At 41.8% G+C, this 20,136-nt stretch overlaps 1 protein-coding gene across 10 annotated transcripts in view; it reads right to left on the bottom strand.

The window, feature by feature from the left end:
* CCSER1 (coiled-coil serine rich protein 1) overlaps window positions 1–20,136 on the bottom strand; it is a 1,044,860-nt gene that overhangs the window by 422,201 nt on the left and 602,523 nt on the right. The gene's annotated exons all lie outside the window — the stretch shown is intronic.

The raw sequence follows: 20,136 nt of genomic DNA, 5'->3' as shown, positions 1-20,136 counted from the left end.
GACTTATAGAATGAGACCTTCTAAAAAGGTTAAAATGTATGACCGGCACGCAAAACCTTAAATTCAAGTGAATAAATGAAGACTCGGCACACTACTTCTGAAAGGTTGCTGACCCCTGGTTTAATGGAAGGGTGATGGTTGTTGAAGTTGTGGTGGAAATGTCTGAGGGGGGTTTAAGTCTTCGGTCCAGAGGATGAAAATATCATTGTATCTCAGGTATATCATTGATTTCATGGTGAATTTGTCCAGACATTCTTCTGAAGAGGCTGGCATATTGGGGAGCTATCCTAGTGTCCATGGCTGTTCCCATGGTTTGATCAAAGTGTATGTTGTTGAAAGGGTAAAACTTTTATGGGTAAGAATGAAATGGATGAGTTTGGCAATGTGTTTGAGGTGGATATCTGAGGGTTGTTCATTATTTTATAAATATTTGAGGCAGGAAGCTATGGTGTCACTTTGAGAGATGTTGGTGTATAGGGAAGTGATATGCTTAGTGTCAAGGATGGTGTTCGGTGGGAGATTTTTAATGTTGTGGTTTGTGGAGGAAGTCAGCTGTGTCCTGGAATAAGCTGGTCCTTCATGCGGTGAGTGGTTTGAGGATGGTTTTTATGAGTCCTGATATTCTTTTGTATGTGTGTCATGGACAGATATGATGGGTCTGCCTGGGTTCCCTTATATATCTTTGGAAACATGTAGCATAGCTATAACACTGCATACAACACTATTCAGTAGCAGAAATGAGTCCAGAGCACATGGTGTGTCTGCTCCCAGCACCTTCCTCTCAGCCAAAGGTATTTAATGGGAAACAGTCTCTCTCTCTGACATGTGTGAAATTTTAGCTAAGGGCTTGGCTACACTTACAAATTTGCAGCGCTGCAGCAGGGTGTGAAAACACACCCTCTGCAGCGCTGCAAATTGCGGCGCTACAAAGCGCCAGTGTAGTCAAAGCCCCAGCGCTGGGAGCCGCGCTCCCAGCGCTGTCCGTTATTCCCCACAGGGAAGTGGAGTACGGACAGCGCTGGGAGAGTTTTCTCCCAGCGCTGGTGCTTTGATTACACTTAGTGCTTCAAAGCGCTGCCGCGGCAGCGCTTTGAAATGCAAGTGTAGCCAAAGCCTAAGATGCAGGTAGGCATAACAGGGCTGCCAAATGTGTGAGTATCATATAAGATATACATGAAGAGTTGTTGTAGCCATATTGGTCCTAGGATAGTAGGAGAGACAAGGTGGGTGAGGTAACATCTTTTATTGGACAAACTTCTGCTCAAGAGAGACAAGCTTTTGATCTTACACAGAGCTCTTCTTCAGGTCACCCATGTAAGCTAGAAAGCTTGTATTTCATACCAGTAGAGGTTCATCCAATAAAAGATATTACCTCACCCATCTTGTTTCTCTCACATAACATATGAAACGCTGGCATGTTTGACAATCAAAGTGCAAAACAGGATAACCTAGTGCCCAGTTACAAAACAGAGACTTGCCTCAAGCCAACAGCCTATGTGTTTTCCCTGCATGGGCAATTAGATTGTCACACAATGTATTAAATCGCATAATCACATCTTTGGGATGAAACAGTAAAATAAGCAATGAAACAGTAAAATAAGCACATTATACTTAGCAGGCAGCAGTCTCAGCTTGTCACTTGCCTAGTCATTGTTCATAAGTCTGGCAGTAGTAAAGAGAAAAGTATTTCCTCAAATGAGGGGGTGGGGGGGTGAGAAGCATTTAAAATGGCAGGGAGTGGAAATGTATGGACATTCGCTCTCCCATATACCTCCCTAGACTTGGAGGATTGGGAGTAATAGGGATATTAAAAATGAGTCACACCTTCTAAAGATTACTTCAGTGGTCCCTAGGAGGTACGGTAGGATTTTCTGTCTAAGTTTGTGGGCTTAAGAATGAGTGTCATCTGTGATCTGACTTCACTACTTTCTATCAGGCGCTACAAAACGAGCACAAGTTTATGGTTTCAGAATTGCATTTTTTCACATAATTCCACACTACCATCAGCTACTTGAAGAATGAGCCTGAGTCAGAAATTTCAGATCTAAATCCAAACCTCACTACAATTTGAGGGTGTTGGTTTCTCATTAGTACCGTATTTATCGGCGTATAACACGCACAGGCGTATAACACGCACCTTCATTTTAAGGGGGAAATTTCAGGAAAAAAACTTAAATTTCAAATAAATGACTTTGAAGCAAAATAAGGGTAGCTCAGAACTTGTTTTATTAATATTATTACCACTTATAAGGAAATGAGTGGGCCAAAGATCCCGTACCATGCTCCAGCCCCCTCAGCCTGGGCTGGCTAGGACACACTGGCGAAGGCGGTTGGCCCTGAGGGACCTGTGGCTCGGCCCTGAATTCCCATGTCGGCTTGTTTCTTTTGGGGCTGACTGACCCACCCTGCCTGTTCCTTTGGGGCCTGACCCTCCTGCAGGAAGTACCTCCCTTTCCTCCGGAAGTTCCCCGCTGAGTACATCTATGAGCCCTGGAAGGCGCCGCGAAGCGTGCAGGAGCAGGCAGGCTGCGTGATTGGCCGTTCGCGGGGAGGGGGGCTCGGGCCGGGCCGCTCGGGAGGGGGACGGGGGCTCGGGCCGGGTCGGGCCACGCCGCTCGGGAGGGGGGCAGGGGCTAGGGCCGCTCAGGGGGGAGGGGGGACGGGATCTCGGGCCGCTCGGGAGGGGGTCGGGGACTAAGGCCGCTCGGGGGCTCGGGCCGGGCCGCTCGGGAGGGGGGCGGGGGCTAGGGCGGTGCTCCGCGGGTTAGGGCCGCTCGGGGGGGGGGGACGGGGACGGGGTCTCGGGCCGCTCGGGAGGGGGGCGGGGGCTAAGGCGGCTCTGGCCGGGCCGCTCGGGAGGGGGGCGGGGGCTAGGGCCAGGGCCGCTCGGGGGAGGGAGGGAGGACGGGGTCTCGGGCCGCTCTGGCGGGGCGCGGGGGCTAAGGCAGCTCGGGCCGGGCCGCTCGGGAGGGGGCTAGGGCCGGGCCGCGCCGCTCGGGAGGTGGGGGCTCGCGCAGGCCGGGGCTCGGGGCTCAGGCCCCGCCGCTGGGGGGGGGGAGAGGGCGGGGGCTCGGGCCGCTGGGGGGGGGGGCGCTAGGGCCGCGCTGCTCGGGAGTGGGGCAGGGGCTAGGGCGCCGCTCCGCGCCGCTGGGGGGGGGGCGGCGCTTTTCTTTTCTGCCTGGGGCAGAAATCCTAGAGCCGGCCCGGTTATATCGGCGTATAACACGCACACATCATTTGCCCCCTATTTTCAGGGGAAAAAAGTGCGTGTTATACGCCGATAAATACGGTAAGTAGAAATGAGTCTAAGGAAAAGGGAAAAATATCTGCAGAGAAAGTAATATGTGCCAGACAAGGGTACAGTACATCTACCTCACATTACATATGATTAATTAAGCTTTTGAAAATATGATTACTGTGGCAAGATGTTCTGCTTCAGTAACCAAAAAAGGTTTAAGTCCAATGGGCAGTATAAAGTGCAAAGCACTGAAGCCAATGAAAATGTTACGGTCCATGACTAATTTTTAACTATGCACAGTGATGTCAGGATTGGAAAGAAAATACAAGAAAAACAAATAATATGCCCGTTGAGGGAACTGAGACTGTATTATAAATATTTAACAACTGCACAATATCATCAAGGGGCAATATAGTGGACAGAAATTTCAGAAAGTTGCAAGAAACATCTGTTTGTTTTCTTAAACACTTTAATCTACAAAACTTCCATCCTCACTGGGGTCCTCATGGCAGCTCTCAATCAACACTTCAACATACAAAAGTGATCCCAATGCATAAAATCTGTTAAAGATGCAGAGGCTGTATCCATCTGATGCCAAAGACAGAAGGGAGTGTTCTAATGTCCTCCTTTATAAGAGCCCATTGAACAGCACTCAGGAGCTAGAGGGGGACTGCAAGGTCAGGTTAGACGGTAGTTGTATCTACCTTTACATGGTAAAGTGAAAAGCCTCTACTGTGCTGCTCAGACTTCTAGATCTATATATTTTTAAAAGAATTCTAATCTGTATGTTTTTTGAGAGGAAGCCACTGTGCTAGGATGCAGGAAACCTGTACTCAGTTCCCACCTCTACCACAGTCTTACTGTGTGACACTGTGCCCCAGTTCCCAGTCTTAGGCTTGCATTTTGTATTCCTATCCTTTGTCTCTCTTACCTGTTTCATCTTTAAGCTCTCTGTCTCTTACTATGTGTTTGGCTCAGTGTCTAGCACAAAGGTTCCCACTTACAGGTGCTACCATAATCCAGAATACAAATAATAAAAGAAAGATAATCTTGAGAGAAAGATATGCTACAAATTTGCCAGTTGTACCGAAGAAGTCAACTCTTATTTCTGTCAGTTTTCAAAGGCGAGACTTAAACCTCAATGGCTGGAAATCGGAAATCTCTGATTTTGGGATCATCTGACTGGGATTATATGAGTTTTGTTGAACCTGAATAAATCCCATATTTTTCCAGCCAGAATCCTAGCTTTGTTCAGCCCCTGCCTAGTTTCTGTCATTTCCTTGCAGCCTACACTGACTCAGCACTCCAAAATGCAACTTCAAATCTGATGGATAAAGACCAGCTATGCAGAACATCAAAGGACTCACAAAACCACATGAATATGTGCAAATCATTTCAGACAATGCTGCTGCATATTTGATAATCACAAGAGATTTAAGAGTCTCTGCTCCTAAACATTTGTGGCATGTTATTAAGTTAATGGTAGCAAGAGGTCTCATTCATTTTAATTTGATGATAGGTTTCCATAGAAGCATACTATAAATATCACATTTACAAATGGCATGAAACCTGAAGAAGTGGGCTGATGTAAAAACACACTCAGTAAAAATAACTGTCTGCCATTAAACACTGAAGTCTCATATTTGGCCACCTAACCTAATTCAAACAATATTCTCCTTGCAGGTGGGACAAGCACAGAATTCATTGTGGCAACAGTATATGCAACAGGATAGCACAATTCAGGCCATCTGGGAGCTTCATAGTGCAGTTTATGTGATAGCAACAACAAAGGGGAAAGTGTTGGAGAAGAGTAATGGGCAGCCCCTTATACTCTCACTGATACTGCTGATATGTGGGTTTTCAGCTTAGACTGGAAGGAGTGAGAGATACAGCATAATAGGTGGAAATATTTGCTATGAATTTAGATTCACAACAAATTCTCAGGTGATAACTGTAGTGAGTGCAGTATAAAGAATTCCAAGACAAAAACTTCCCTTTCTCACATGGAATGAAAGTTGGGCTATTCATGTGTTCCACAAAACTGTTGAAAAGAGATGCAACACTGAAAAATTGTAAGAAAAGTTCAGTCTGGGTTAAATTCTGCCCATATAAAATCTTCTGAAATCTCTTAGGTTAAAAGACTCTCTGGGCAACCAATGTTTGGATGTTTATCAGAGTGTGTATGAAACACAGCAAAGTTCCTTCTGGAAATATTAGGTCAGAGGGAAGAGATACTCCGTTTTAAATGGCTAGATAGCTGCTGGCAGCCAGGCATCAGCCTCTTCTTTAGAGCATAGGGAGAAGCAGGAAACAGACTTCTGCTCCTCCTTTGCTTTGACTCAGTAAATGCACACTATGTTTCTGCTACTGGTTATACCCCTGGCCTACAAAGATCTGCCACAGAATTGTAGCCTATGGTGCACAAAGGGCCACCTTCACTTATACACAGGGCCTTAGCTCTAGCCTCCAGCACAACCATCATACAGCTTTTTAGCTGTTTTTCTGCCTTCTGCAGTCCCCTGAGGTACCACAGGATTTAACTCTGACAGAGCAGCTTGTCAAGATTTTATATTCTGTTTAGTAAAGAGAAAACACTTACAACCACAGAGTGGGGGGCGGGGGATAAAAAGAAAAATAGCTTGGGAGCTGAAAGACAGAAATTTGGTTGGCATGTTGTACATAAATAGAGATGGCAAACAGGCTTAGTTAAAATAGGAACCTAAGCTAACCTTTGGCCAGCTCTTGAACTAAACCGCTGAATCTTCTGAGATTTGCTCGTTGCTCATTATATCATTAATGAAAGTATAGAGGCAGCAAGGTTTAAAATACATATTTTAAACAATCTTCTATGCCTAATTTTGTTTTCCTTTATAAAAGCACTAGCAAATTTTCTGTCTCTTTAAGGTCCCTTTTTCTCTCTTATGTTTATAAAGGATTCAAATTGATATTTTCCTCACTATATCTTAATGTCTCTGCATCTCATAGTTCTCCAAAGGCAAATAAATTGTGTAATCTCCTGAGTTTCATTCTTGTGCATAAAATGAGGAAACCAGGGTAAACAAAAATTAAAAACAAACAAAACAAAAACAAAACAAACAAAACCAGAGCCTTCATGCAAGTGACAGTCTTGTGAGCTGACAGTGTTCTGGACAACAGCATATCTAATTGCCAGTTCCTTTTCCCCTTGTATTTATTCCATATATTTTTCTTGTTATTTGACCATGGTAAGATCTATGCTACATATCCTGATGCTATTGCTGCTGTTCCTTTCATTTCTCCCATTTCTTAAGATTTTTCCCCATACAAATTTTAATATAAAAATTACTTCCTCATCAATGATAACATTCTTCTGCTTTTTTGTGTATCTTATAACAGCAGATTTCAAAGTTTAATATGTTCTGTACTAGCACAGTCTCCTTGGATAATAAATTCCCAGCAGTGTAAGGTCTGATCCCAAATCCACTGAAGTTAATGGGAGTCTTTGTACTATCTAATAATGGGCTCCGGAACAGACCTTTAAGTGATTTCTCTAACATTCTGTTCAAACAAAGATTTAGTTTTTCTTACTCCTCTTTGATGCTCCCACTGATCTAAATGGGACCCTTAATATGTACTTCTGAGGGTAGAAGATGACCAAGAAAGAGTGGGGGGGGGGAAGTGCAACTGTACCCTCTGCCTTACCAAAGCTGCATACACCTTGCATTTAAGAAACAGCCAACCTCCAGAAACTCAATGTTCTATACCAATAATTTCTAGCAAATTGCTTCACAGTATGGATCCCTTAGTTCACATATTCCCCTTTATGTCATGTCTGTTTTTATGTTTTTAAAGATTGCTTTCCACAGATTGTTTCTTAATCCACTTTGATATTATGTTTCCTATATTCATTGATTGGGAAGAAGCTCAGATCTTGAAGTTTCAAAGTTCTGCTCCACAGAGGCACTGTGCTCCTAATTTTTCTGAGTATAGTGCATGCTTGAAATCTGTCAGGTTGACACCTCCAGGTGCCAACACATCACATCATGTTGTAGCCCAAAGACCCATGCTACACACGTATTTTCTTTTGCAAAACTGAGCCATTAGTATGACTTTCAGTATTTTGCTGGTCACCGGCACATCTGACAGTAGAATAATTCATTTCAGTTTCAGAACAAGTGATATATGTAGAAAGCTCCATATGGCCCTTCTACATGTTTCAACACTATTGTGTATCATTCAGTGGCTCCAAAATTAACCTATTTAGGCATTTTCACTGCTGTGCTTATTTCTGAACATCTTTAAAAATTCTTAAAACATACATTTGATATAGCTAATGTGTAAAGCCTTGATTTACTAAGATACTTCCGCATTACACTGGTAAAAACACTATACGGACATTTTAACCTGTTAGCTCCCATTACAGGAGGAGACACCAGTAATACCAATAGTTAAGGTTGATCAACACGTTCTGCTATAAGACCCGCTTTCACTTATTTATAAACCTCTGCTGAAATTCAACTGTTCAGGCTGCAATTTTCTATCACCAGTATATGCCCCCAGGCTGTTTTTTTATTAATTTATTTTAAACGGTTCAGCAAAAGTGGCTCTGCAACTGTTTTGCTAAGATCTTGTGATCCCTTGGTTTGGAGCAATAACTTGAAATTAGGCCTGGAGGTTGTCCATGTGTCAGGGATGTGAAAATCTGTCCAAATTTGGCCAAGTTATAAACCTTAAGGAAAAAAAATCGTATTTCACATTTGTTCAATAGAGACTTGCTAGAATCTGTCAGCTACATTTTCTAAAGGTTCTTATCTGTACTGGGCTTGCTCTAGCCTATGGCTGCAGAGGCTGAGCAGGAGCAGGGAGACTCTCTCTCTTGCCCAGGAGAATGAAGACATGCCTGATTGGAATACAGAGGGGTGATTAATCGCCGGCGAGGAGAGCAGAGACATGTAAGGGTACATGCCAGGGCCAGGTGGGGTGAACAGTGGCAGAAAGGTCTGTACCCACTAGAGAACAGGACATGAAATAGAACTCAGGATTCCTGAATCTCAACATTCCTCTGCTGTCAGTGAAACCCAGAAGCAAAATATCTCCCCCATCCCCTTCTTGTGTCAGTAGCTGGCCGTTATCCTTTATCAGTTATTCCATTAGTTCACATGGCAGAAGTCTGTGCTGTGGGTCTAATATTTCCTGTGCTAATGACGACACATGTGGATGGTTCAAGATGGTTCCACGTGATGGAATTGTATTTACTTACTAGGAACTCATAAAACAAACACCTTTCATTAAAGTGAAGTTCAGCGCTTGACTTCAATCTTAACAGGAAATGCTCGAATTAAGGTTATGATACAATCTTTAATTACATGATAACATGCTATTCTTATTACAGGGATCCTGTCTTATCACAGGATGGACGTGCTCTGGGGATAAATAGAGTTGTACAGTGAAGGCGGCTGTTATCTGTAGGAGCCCTGCCTTATTTTTTGCATAAATTGCAAATTGTTTACAGAATGAAGCAGGGGACTGCAGGGAAAGAAGGATGGTTACATGCTTAAGGAAGGCAGAGTGATACCTTGCAGAATTCTATCCCTGCCTCTGCCAGAAAGTTCCTACCTGACACTGGGCAAGTAGCTTAAACCAAATGTCTACATAGGTGGCAACTAATTCTCTTTTCCTTATTTTAATGTTGACAATCTGAGTCAACTGGAGACACCTAGCATTTATAACTGCAATTGAAATCATGGGATGCCCAACATTAGTGGATGTTTTGGCCTTAATCTCTCTGCCTTCCCCATCTGCAAAATAGGAATAATAATACCACCTTAGCATACCAGTGTGTTGTGAAGTTTAATTCATTAATGTTTACAAAGCACCAGTTACTACAAGGATAAGCACCACAGAAAAGTCCATAAAGAAATTAATTCAATTAGGGCAGTAGTCTCCAACCTTTCGATGCCCAAGATCACTTTTTGAATCTAAGGCCAACCCAAGATCTACCCAGCCCCTTCCTCAATGCCCCGCACACTCCACCCCCCATCTCTCCATCGCTCGCTCTCCCTCCCCCACTCACTTTCAGTAGACTGGGGCAAGGGGTTGGCATTCGAGAGGTGGGTGTGGGCTTTAGGCTGGGGCCCAGTGGTTTGTAGTGTGGGAGGAGGCTCTGGGCTGAGCCTGGGCCAGGGGATTGGGGTGCAGGAGGGGGCTCTGGGTGGGGCAGAGTGTTGGGGTTCTGGCTCCAGGAGGTGGGGGGCTCAGGGTTGGGGTGCAGCCTCCCGCTGGCAGCACTTACCTCCGGCAGCTCCCGGTAAGCAGTGGGCGCAGTGAGGCTAAGGCAGGCTCCCTACCTACCCGGCCCCATGCCACTCCCAGAAGGGGCCAATGCGCCCCTGTGGCCCCTGGGGGCGGTGGGGGCATGTGGCTTCTGCACACTGCCCCTCTCTGCAAGCACCACCCCCACAGCTCTCCCAGCCCATGGGAGCTGCAGGAACGGTGCTTGCAGGAGGAGCAGCGCAGGGAGGGAAACCCCTGCCCCTGCTCCAGGGCCGCGCTGGCTGCTTCCAGGAGTGGGGCTGGGGTAGGCAGGGTGTCTGCCTTAACCTCAGCCACACCACACCACCGGAGATCATGATCGACTGGGAGATCCTCTAGGATCAACCAGCCAATCACGTTCCACCAGTCGGTGACCGCTGAATTAGCGTTTGAATGATGTGCAGTAAGCACAGACAGGAGCCACACAATGAACGTGGAGTATTAAAAGTTAATATTGAAATCCATCATTCACTGAATGAGGCAGGCCTCCTGTGGAGAAAAATAGCATGTGATCATGTAACTAGAGAACATTGTAATACATATGCACAAAGGGGCCAAATTAAGACAACTTTAATTCTGGAATTGACTAAATTTTGAATGTTTGACTTTGCAACCTTAAACTTTCTTCCCAATTAGTGTTTTTATATGTAATTTTATATGTAATTTTATTTCTAGTGATTTAGTCATAGAAAATATAATATGATTTTACCACCAGGTGCTTATCTGTTATATTATTCACTTTGGGGGGGGGATTTAGTTATCAGTGCAGTGTCACAGCACTGGTTTTCTTAAAAATGTTCCAGTTTTATTGGAAACATATTGGCTAAAGAGCTGAGTGAAATGATTGATGTTCTCACTTTTGATATTTTCCTGTGGAAGAGTTTTTTTGTTTTTTTTTTAAAACACATCTTTCCCTCACCATTACTTTTTGAACCATTTCTTCCGCTCAGGTCTTTATTTTAAAGCAATGTTGGAGAATTGGAGTGCATGTACTCTGTTAGTGGACTCACCTATACTTTCACTGATTAGAGCATCTTGATACCATAGAAGGATAATGGAATTCTACTGGGTAACAATCATACTTTGGTTGCTGCTTTTCATACTCTTCTTCTGAACCATTTGCTTGGTTTTGTTTGTTTTTTAAACAAGACAACTGGTCTTGAATCTGTTTTTTTCCTATGGTTAGTACAGATAATTGGCTGATGCATATGAGTGGACAGATCTAACCTTAGCCTCAGCGGCAGGTTGAAAGTCAAGGTTATGACTAATTCACTGTTTATATAACAGAAATTACTGTTCTTTCTTCCCCATTTAGTGCCACTACCCAAGTTATACTTTTTGATCAAGATGTTCAGCAGAATTTCTCCACTTTTGCCTTTAGATTCTTATTGCCACACTTTCCACTTCTGTATTCAGATTTCAATTAATTAACAGCCAATACACTGCTAGAGTTTTAGGCTAAGATTTAGGGGAAAAATATTGATCCCTGAAGCTGAGCTCCTAAGTACATATTTGGGCAGCCACATAAGCAGCCTGATTTTCAAAAATGCTGTGGATTTATAGGCTCAAATTAATTTCTGTGGGGGACAGGTGAATGCACCATATTTAAAGCGCCTAGAGGTGGACCTAGCAACCTAACTCTAACCTCAATTTCCAGTAGTATGGCTGCATTATAAATCAGAGAGCTCCACAGCAGAACAAAGTCCCCTGCTTCCTCCCCTTCACCACCACTTTGAGTTTTGGGGAAGTTCAGGATTTGAATTCAAGCTTCAAGGCTTGGCCCGTCTTTGAGTGGGCCAAGCTGGAACTGACTCAGAACTGGAGATTGGAGGAACAAGGCACATGTGGTTGTTTGTCATACACAGTTTCCCCAGATCCCAGGGCTGGCTGGCAGTACCTAACCTAAATTAGAAAGGCGGGCGGGGAGGGGGATTTTAGGGCTCCTTCAGCTTATGCTCTGCCGCCCATGGCCCCAAAAGGGAACGGCCCAGTGTCTAGTGATAGCCAGCATGTAGGGACATCCTGACCTCACTTACTTTCCCCACAAGAACAGTCCCTTTGCTAGGAGTCAGGACCAGTCTATGTACCTGGAGATTCCCCTTACTCAAAACAGGCCTGAACTGGAGCTTCCTCAAAGTCTGAAGTTGTTCGGAGGGGTATCAAAAGTGCAGTTAATGCTGAAGAAGCAGAGCTATACTTGATGTTAGAACTTTCCTATGAATGTCTTTATTTTAAATTATTAAATATTTTTTTTATTAACAAAATGTTTGCAGAGCCAACTATTACCTTTAATGCAAAAGAAAACACAAATGAGTTGAGTAGTTTTCTTTCTAGAGCACTAGATCAAAAACAAATTGCTACATTCAGGGTACAATGTACAGTCACCATTTGACTTGAGATCTCAAATATCCACGAGTAACAACTACTACTATTACATGCTCAGGTTTGCCACACAAAAAAAATCAAAACCTGAGACATTTACAAAAAAAATATGCATTTAAAAATAAATGTAAACCCAAGAAGTTAACTGGTGGAAAACAAAGGATGGAAGCCAACGGGAAGTATTACGATAAGCACATCAGCAAGAAATTATAACAACTGCTTTGGGGGAAAAATGCATTGTAGCAAACAGGGTTTTTAAATATTTAGAGAGAAATATTACAGATCTGTAGTTTTTAGCTTACAGATTGAAATGATTTAACTAATTGCATAAAATAGTGGCTTAACTTTTATTAGTTATTGTAGAACTTTCAGTGGAAGTTGGAAAAGCTGCTGAGTGAAAGAGTGTTCTTTATGTTGCATAAATACCGTAGTTCATTAGTCCAGTTTATGAAAACAAAGTCTGCATTTTATGAACCAACTGCATGTAGGTCAAGGATGGGCAAACTACCGTCGGCGAGCCGTTTTAAGCTGACCCGCGAGCCGCACCAGCGGCTCGGCCCCACTCTGGCGCGCCGGCTGGGGCGCAGGATTGGGGCCGCACCATGAGGCTCCTGGAATCCACAGCATGGCCCCACTCTGGTTCCTACATGTTACAATGGGAGCTGCAGAGGTGGTGCCAGCGGATGGGGCAGCGAGCAGAGCCGCCTGGCTGCGCCTCCATGTAGGAGCCGGAGAGGGACATGCCACTGCTTCTGGGAGCTGCTTAAGGTAAGCGCCACTTGGAGCCTGCACCCCCTGAGCCTCTCCCCATGCCCCAACCCCCTGCCCCAGTCCTGATTCCTCCCCACTCTCCAAACCCCTCGATCCCAACCCAGAGTACCCTCCTGCACCCCAAACCTCTCATCCCCAGCCCCACCCCAGAACCCGCACCCCCAGCCAGAACCTGCACCCCTTCTCACACCTCTGCCCCAACCCTGATCCCCTTCCCACATTCGGAACCCCTCAGTCCCAGCCCAGAGCACCCTCCTACACCCCAAACTCCTCACTCCCAGCCCACCCCAGAGCCCATACCCCCTCCCATACCCCAACACCAATTTTGTGAGCATTCATGACCTGCCATACAATTTCTATTCCCCCATGTGGCCCTCGGGCCAAAAAGTTTGACCACCCCAGATGTAGGTATAAGCCAATTAAAAGGGGAATTTCTTTTGATGTTCACAGCATTAACAACTGAATGTGGGCCAGATTCTGATCTCAGTTACCAAGGTGTAATCAGTGAAATTACTATGGATTTTCACAAATGTAGTAGAGAACAAGTCTGCTCCTGAATTTTTCCCTTTCAACAAAACAATTACCTCTAACAGAAAGACAGAAACCAATATTCATGAAGTTGAAGGTGTTTAATCTCTTTTGGTAACATTAAAAAAAAGCCTAAAAATTTATTGTTCAGTTAATTTAAAGCCAGACCCACCAATGACAAGGAAGGGGGGAAAAAACAAAATACCTAGTGAATTTCTCCGGTTTGGGAATTTATAGTATGACTTGCTTAAAAAAATAATAATGCTATTATCTGATAATCAGAGACATGCACAAGTGCCAGAGTTTTAACACGCCAACATTTTGACATATTCGGACCTGGGATTTTGGTTCAGATCACCACTACTTTTCGTACATGTGAATCCTGCCCAAAACAGAATTCAGAGAACAAGGTTTGGGCCTGATAGCGCAAACCTTATGTATGTGAGTGATCCCAATGAAATCAACATTTCATAATCTAGTATGTCAATAAAACTATTCATGTACCTGCTCGCACCACGAGTTGCATTATCAGGCCTATAATATTTCTTAAGATATTTTCAAATATTTTCTCAAAGCCACATCCTGCAAACCCTGCATAGGCAGAATTACCACAGGAATCCAGTAAGGAATGCTTTCCAACTTAACAGGAAACTAAACAAAAATCCGTCTACTCCTGAGACTAACAACTGCGTTATACCAACATGAAAATGGAGTAACATATTCGTGAAATAGGTTGTGGTAGCTCTTGTGAATGAATCACAAGGGATTCGATGCAACATACCTTCCTTAAACTGCTATTATTGATGACAACTTTCTTTAGAAATTAAGAAAAAAAAGTCAATGACTTATATTCCACCAAAAAGGGAAATAGGTCTGGGAAACATATCCAAGCATTATCACTGTACCAGAAACAATGAATCACAAAACATTGGCGAAGCACACTAAATAGAAGTCGACAAAAAGTCCTGCGGCACCTTATAGACTAACAGAAGTATGGGAGCATAAGCTTTCGTGGGTGAATACCCACTTCATCAGACTCATGTGGTGAAAATTTCCAGAGGCAGGTATAAATATGCAAGCAAGAATCAGTCTGGAGATAACGAGGTTAGTTCAATCAGGGAGGATGAGGCCCTCTTCTAGCAGTTGAGGTGTGAACACCAGGGGAGGAGAAACTGCTTTTCTAGTTGGCTAGCCATGCACAGTCTTTGTTTAATCCTGAACTGATGGTGTCAAATTTGCAAATGAACTAAAATTCAGCAGTTTCTCTTTGGAGTCTGGTCCTGAAGTTTTTTTGCTGCAGGATGGCTACCTTTAAATCTGCTATTGTATATCCAGGGAGGCTGAAGTGTTCTCCTGCAGGTTTTTGTATATTGCCATTCCTAATATCTGACTTGACTAAACAGAAGTCTACAGTCAAGACTTAGAAGCAGGTAGCTGGTCCAATCTGTCAACATATTGGCTATTCATCTCTGAACACATGGATCTTAATCCTAATTTAATCGATAAATGGAAAGGAGTGTAACCAGTCTCAGCCCCACAGCTGTTCGCATCTCTAAAATATCAGCCTAAATAGTTATTAACTGGTTCAGTCAAGCCCATTAGTGGCAGGGGTTATAATGATAGGTGGGTAAATGGGAAGGGCACATGAATAGTTAGAGAATTTATTCTCACAATAAGTATAACATGATATACATTAGAGTCACAATCTCTAAGCTAAATGCCCATTTATATCACTTCCATACTCTGGAGAGTAAGGTTTCCTACTTTATGCTTCAACTTTGGGAAGAAGGTTTTTTTTTTTTAATAGGAGAAAATGGAAAGCAGGAGCTGGTGCAAAAGTAACCAAACTACCTCAACACCAACAAAAGGGATGAAAATATAAAATGCTTGAAATAAATAACTGGAAAAGGAACCCACACAAAGCAGATATATTTGCTGATGGCTTAATTGTTCAATACTTACAGATACTTTGGTAAGACCAACAAATGATAATTGCTTCAGGTCAATTAGCAATAGGCACTCAAATGGGCATGTCTTTGTGTTGCAGAGTAGCGGGACAAACTGGAATATCCCACTTACCCGAACACCAGGAACTACAAATGCAAGGTATTCTGCATTTAGAAAAAAAACGCAGTGGGTGGCTTAGGGCTTTGAGGTTTTACACAGCAACTGGGGGACAATCTTGTATGACTAACTGTTGGTTAGCCAGAGGTCTGAACTCATAGCTATTTACTTAGCTCTGAGACTAGTACTACATCTGTGCAAGCTTTATTGCTGCTTTTTCTCATTTTTGTTCCAAGTCACAGCAGATACTATGTTGATTAGGTAAATACATTAAAAAAAATATTAAGAAAAGACTGCAAGAATATTCTGACACTGCATTTACTCATTTCTCTTTAAACAGAAAGGTAACCTCCTCAAGACTCCAAACATTTCCTGAATCCTCTAAAGACAGGACAACATTATAGGTCAAAGACAGATCATAGCACAAACATTTATAACTACCTAAGGTCAAGGAACTACAAATACTAGGCCATGATTTCAACTATGCACAAAAAATATGTACTTATAGTGTGCATACAATTATTGCAGTTACATGTGCAAATTACCAGTTAAATGGAAATTGTGCATGCACATTATTACTGCACTAAATGCTGAGAACTGTTTAAAATTGTTCTTTGGTTGCCTGCATTTCCTTTCTAGTTCGGCAAATGTACATTTTATTAGCACTTCAAGTTTATTCTGGTTGCATGGTATTATAAAGGTAGCAGTTTTGGGTCACTGGATCACCTTGAAGTTACTTTAAAACATGATCTTTTGTAAAGGATCATTCCTAACTCATAAAACCATTATAAATTCTCTTCACTAAAGACATTCTGAATCCAGGAAGAACTGGAGCTAGGGACTTTTCTTGTTTATTAATTAACGGGGAAAAATATTTCTAGGCATAGGGTGAGGTACAGAGGGATCTTGTTGATTGCTTGCAACACCGCTCTATGCAGATTTAAAGAATGTAATAATGTCTGCTGGTCCTGTTTACAATCAGAAATAAAACAAACTAGTCTAAAATGATCCAAAAGGTTTTTCCTTCCTTCTCAATCTCCATTCCACTTTCTAAGAGTTGCACAAGTTTCAATTCTGCCACCTGAATATACAGTGTGATTTTCTTATAAATGAAACTGTTTCAACATTCTTTCCTGATCCATTTCAGCATTCTTTCCTGATCTGTCCTAGTCTGTCAGGTTATGTTCCATTAAACTGAATCCCATATAATGCATTTAATGAATCCAAACAAAGAAAATTTGCAAATCAGTAGGCATCATACGCATTGACCTTCGCTCTTCTCTTGAATTTGCAGTATGGTTCATTTTAGTCAAGCTGTTGCAACATTTGTGTTATAATGCATCAAATTAAAGCAACCAGCTGCGATATTTAATCTAAACTAAAAGTTTATGATCTACTACTACATAATACCTTGGGGAATAACTGATATAGCACTACAGAGCCGTAAAAAAATATTTAACAGAATGGTTTGAAAACTTCACCATATTTTATTGGAATCACATTCAGTTATTTGGGCTTGTAAAAAGAAATCACTTATCCGAAAATGTATATCACAGAGAATAAATGAATATCCCTCTCCACCATCCTGTAATATGGAGATTTGCAACCTTCTGGTCTCATGGGGTATTAGATTAGTTATGTTTTATCCTTCACTGTTTACAATGGAATTCTTCCATTTGTAGACAGTCCAGTATTTGAAAAAGTCATTCACTAATTTGTTCCCGCAACACCTTTTTTATTTTATTTTAGCACCTTATTTTTTTTTCTTTAAATAGGCATGTTGGTTGTTTTTTTTTTAAATAACTACTCAAATCTTTTTTTTCCTTTGTTCACTGTGGATAAAGTACTGTTAACAGAAAAGCTGCCCAACCCCATCAGCAATGCTTAAACGGGTCTTGCTAATGAGTGTGTGTGCATGATACTGTCAACTTACATGAAAGAAAATAAACTATAGAATCACCTAAGAGATCATGCAAGAACAGTGAAAATAGGACAATATATCAAAAGTACAAAACCTGGAAACTAAAGTTAGCAAAGAGTAGCAACGTCAGATTAGAAGCCTGAAAATGAAATTCTAGGGTGGAGTCAGGTAAATACTGAATCAAAGGAGATAACGTGCATATTAATAAGCCCTAAATTCATTAATAGCTAGGTTTAGTTATTATTTCAAAATTTAAACAATAACTGTGGTGCCAGTATGTGTTTGTAGACAGAGGATACATGCAGCAAATACACCAAATGGAAAATCTGATGTACAGCAATTGTATCATCTCTTATTATTCATGCAAGTACTTATACATGGAAAATTGAAGGACAGAGCACACCATGCCCATGTCATTGGCACTGAAGGGGAAAAAAAATAAAATAAAAACAGCTCCTTGGCTGTAGAAAAAAAAATGGAGAAATCCCACACAAAACAAGCAGCACCCAAAAAACATCCCAACCACACTAATAGTGAAGTTGTGTTTTGTGCTAGCCTGAAATTTGTGTTAACTGCCTGTGTCACAGGCCAGAAGATAATACTTCAGTCATGAGCAATAATGGACATGCCTCCTCCCTGGTACATTCAGAAACCCACCCTTTCTCTCCCCCCAGTAGAGGGCCTGGGTGTAGGTGGATGGTAGCACTGCAGAGGATCTTGAATTTAAAATCAAGAGTAAACATTTTCACCTATTTAGCTTTACAAGGTAGTTGCAGCTTCCCTTGAGTGCAGAAATAGGAAATTCCTATAACACAGCATAAGTGAAGTACACATAGTAACATGGTATTAAGGACTGCGACAGGAGTCAGAAACACTCCAGTTTTAACATTCAATAACAAAAACAATGAAAAGGTAGATTAATCAAATTAGATGTCAACCACACTTTTCTGTTAGATTGTTCTAATCACCACTTTGCTTCTCCCCTACTGACACCTGTCAATCCAGCACAATTACAGCAGCCAGTTCTGTCACAAACTTCTGGAGCTCAGAGTGATGCTATCTGAAAACTGGTTCCCACTCTAATGTCTTTAGATAGGAATCATTAAATTCTATTCATGGAAGAGTGAGAGGGAAGCAAGCAGGTAATCCAATGCTGTGATTTTAAAGGTACATTATCCCATGACAAACCAGGGCTAGAAAAATCTGCTGTACACCTTCTGAAAGCAGGGAATACCACATTTTAAAGAGAGTACTTGTATAACATTGAGTTTCTATTATCCATCATATCTTAAAACAGCCATTGATTCCTCAGGCCATTAAAAACAAAAAACAAAAACAAACAAACAAAACCACACAGATTTATGAGACAAGGAGTTAACTGCAGATGCTTGACCCCGGTCTGATCTGCTGGAAAAATTACAGTGAGGTGGTGAGGGTCTGTAAGCCTAAACCCACGGTTTGAAAGAAGAGAGATGTAAGTCTCCACCCCTAGAGAGGGGAGGTCTGGAAAGCCTAAAAGCTTAAGTGGGTGCCCTCAATGAAGACAAGGAGCGGGTTTCAAAGGTGCCATTAATCCTGGAACTGTGACATTCCATGCATGGCTTTTCCAGAGAAATCTGTCCTTTTCTGTAGTGTGTTCGTCTGCAGAAGGCAAAGGTAGGGGTTATGGTCCTTTAAGTTTATATCTCCTGAGATGTAAAACTCACTCAGTTACTAGCAAAAATAAAAACGTTGCCCTAGCAGTTTAACTCAATGAAAGAAAAGTGCTTAGTGTGTGTGTCTGAAGTTGCCAGAAGGAAGTTAACCTTCCTCTAATGCATTTTATAGCAATGTCTTTATTAAAATATTACACATCTAGCATCTATCAGAGAAGCATTACACTCCACATAGAAGTCTATGGAAGCTATATTGAATAACAATTTTCCCCCATACAGTACTTTTGTAACAAGGCAATCCAATTTCTAATAATTTCCCAAAAGGGGTATGATTTTATAATTTTAAAATGTTCTTTTCAAGTTCAGTTTTAGTAGACGGAAATTAAATTCATTTAAAAAAAAAAAGCATTCTTCAGATTTCTGCCTGGGAAGATCATATAAAAAATATCTGTTTTCTTATCTTGGAGTAGGTATTAATGTCTTCAGCTAAGATCACAGGTTTTATTTTTCCTGCAAGTAAAATGCATCTGTTCTTGCCTGAAAAGACAGGGATGCTTCAGGGAAATGTAAATCACTGGTAGTGTCAAAATCTCTAATAAAATTATATAAATATCAGCCAGATTTCGGGTAAACACAGAAAAAATAGCTCAATATTCTCTCACAGTGGTTTATTTATTAAACTCAGTATATAAAATTAGTTTGCCATTAAGCGTATTATCTTCTAACACTCTATAAAACACTTTACCACTGCATAGGGGGAAAATGCAACAGTAGTTACAGACTGCATTGTTTTAGGTATTTTTCCCTAAAAAAATCTTGAGAAAATAATTATCTTGATGTGAAAAAGGTCAACAGGTCCTTTATAGCATGAGGACTATGGTTTATCATCCTGGAACCCTGAAATTACCCTCATCCTACAGGATGAGTTCCATTGAATAACAGTCAGTTCCTGTAAAGATACTCCCTTTCTAAGAGTTTTATACTGCAACCTACCACAGTAGTATTTGAGCACTGTCCAAGTAAAATTAATAGCAAATTGTGGAGTCCCTAGCAGATTTCCTGGAGTCTCTGATACTTCTCCCTTTTCAGGATAAAAACTCTGCTTGAGGTAGGATTTTATTTTATTTTATTTTTAAATGTATTGATCTACTGTTTTTGGAGGTGGAGATGGGTTGTTGGTTGCAGTTTTATGGCTAGAAAGAAGTGTCAACATTGAAAGCTGGCTGTATTTCAAAGAAACCTTATTGAGGTTGCAGGAACAAACCATCCCGATGTGTAGGAAGAAA

The sequence above is a fragment of the Mauremys mutica genome, chromosome 5 (genome assembly GCF_020497125.1).
Source record: "Mauremys mutica isolate MM-2020 ecotype Southern chromosome 5, ASM2049712v1, whole genome shotgun sequence".
In the NCBI taxonomy this organism is placed as follows: domain Eukaryota; kingdom Metazoa; phylum Chordata; order Testudines; family Geoemydidae; genus Mauremys; species Mauremys mutica.
Note: the sequence above shows the minus strand (reverse complement) of the source record. Positions and strands in the feature narration are given on the sequence as shown.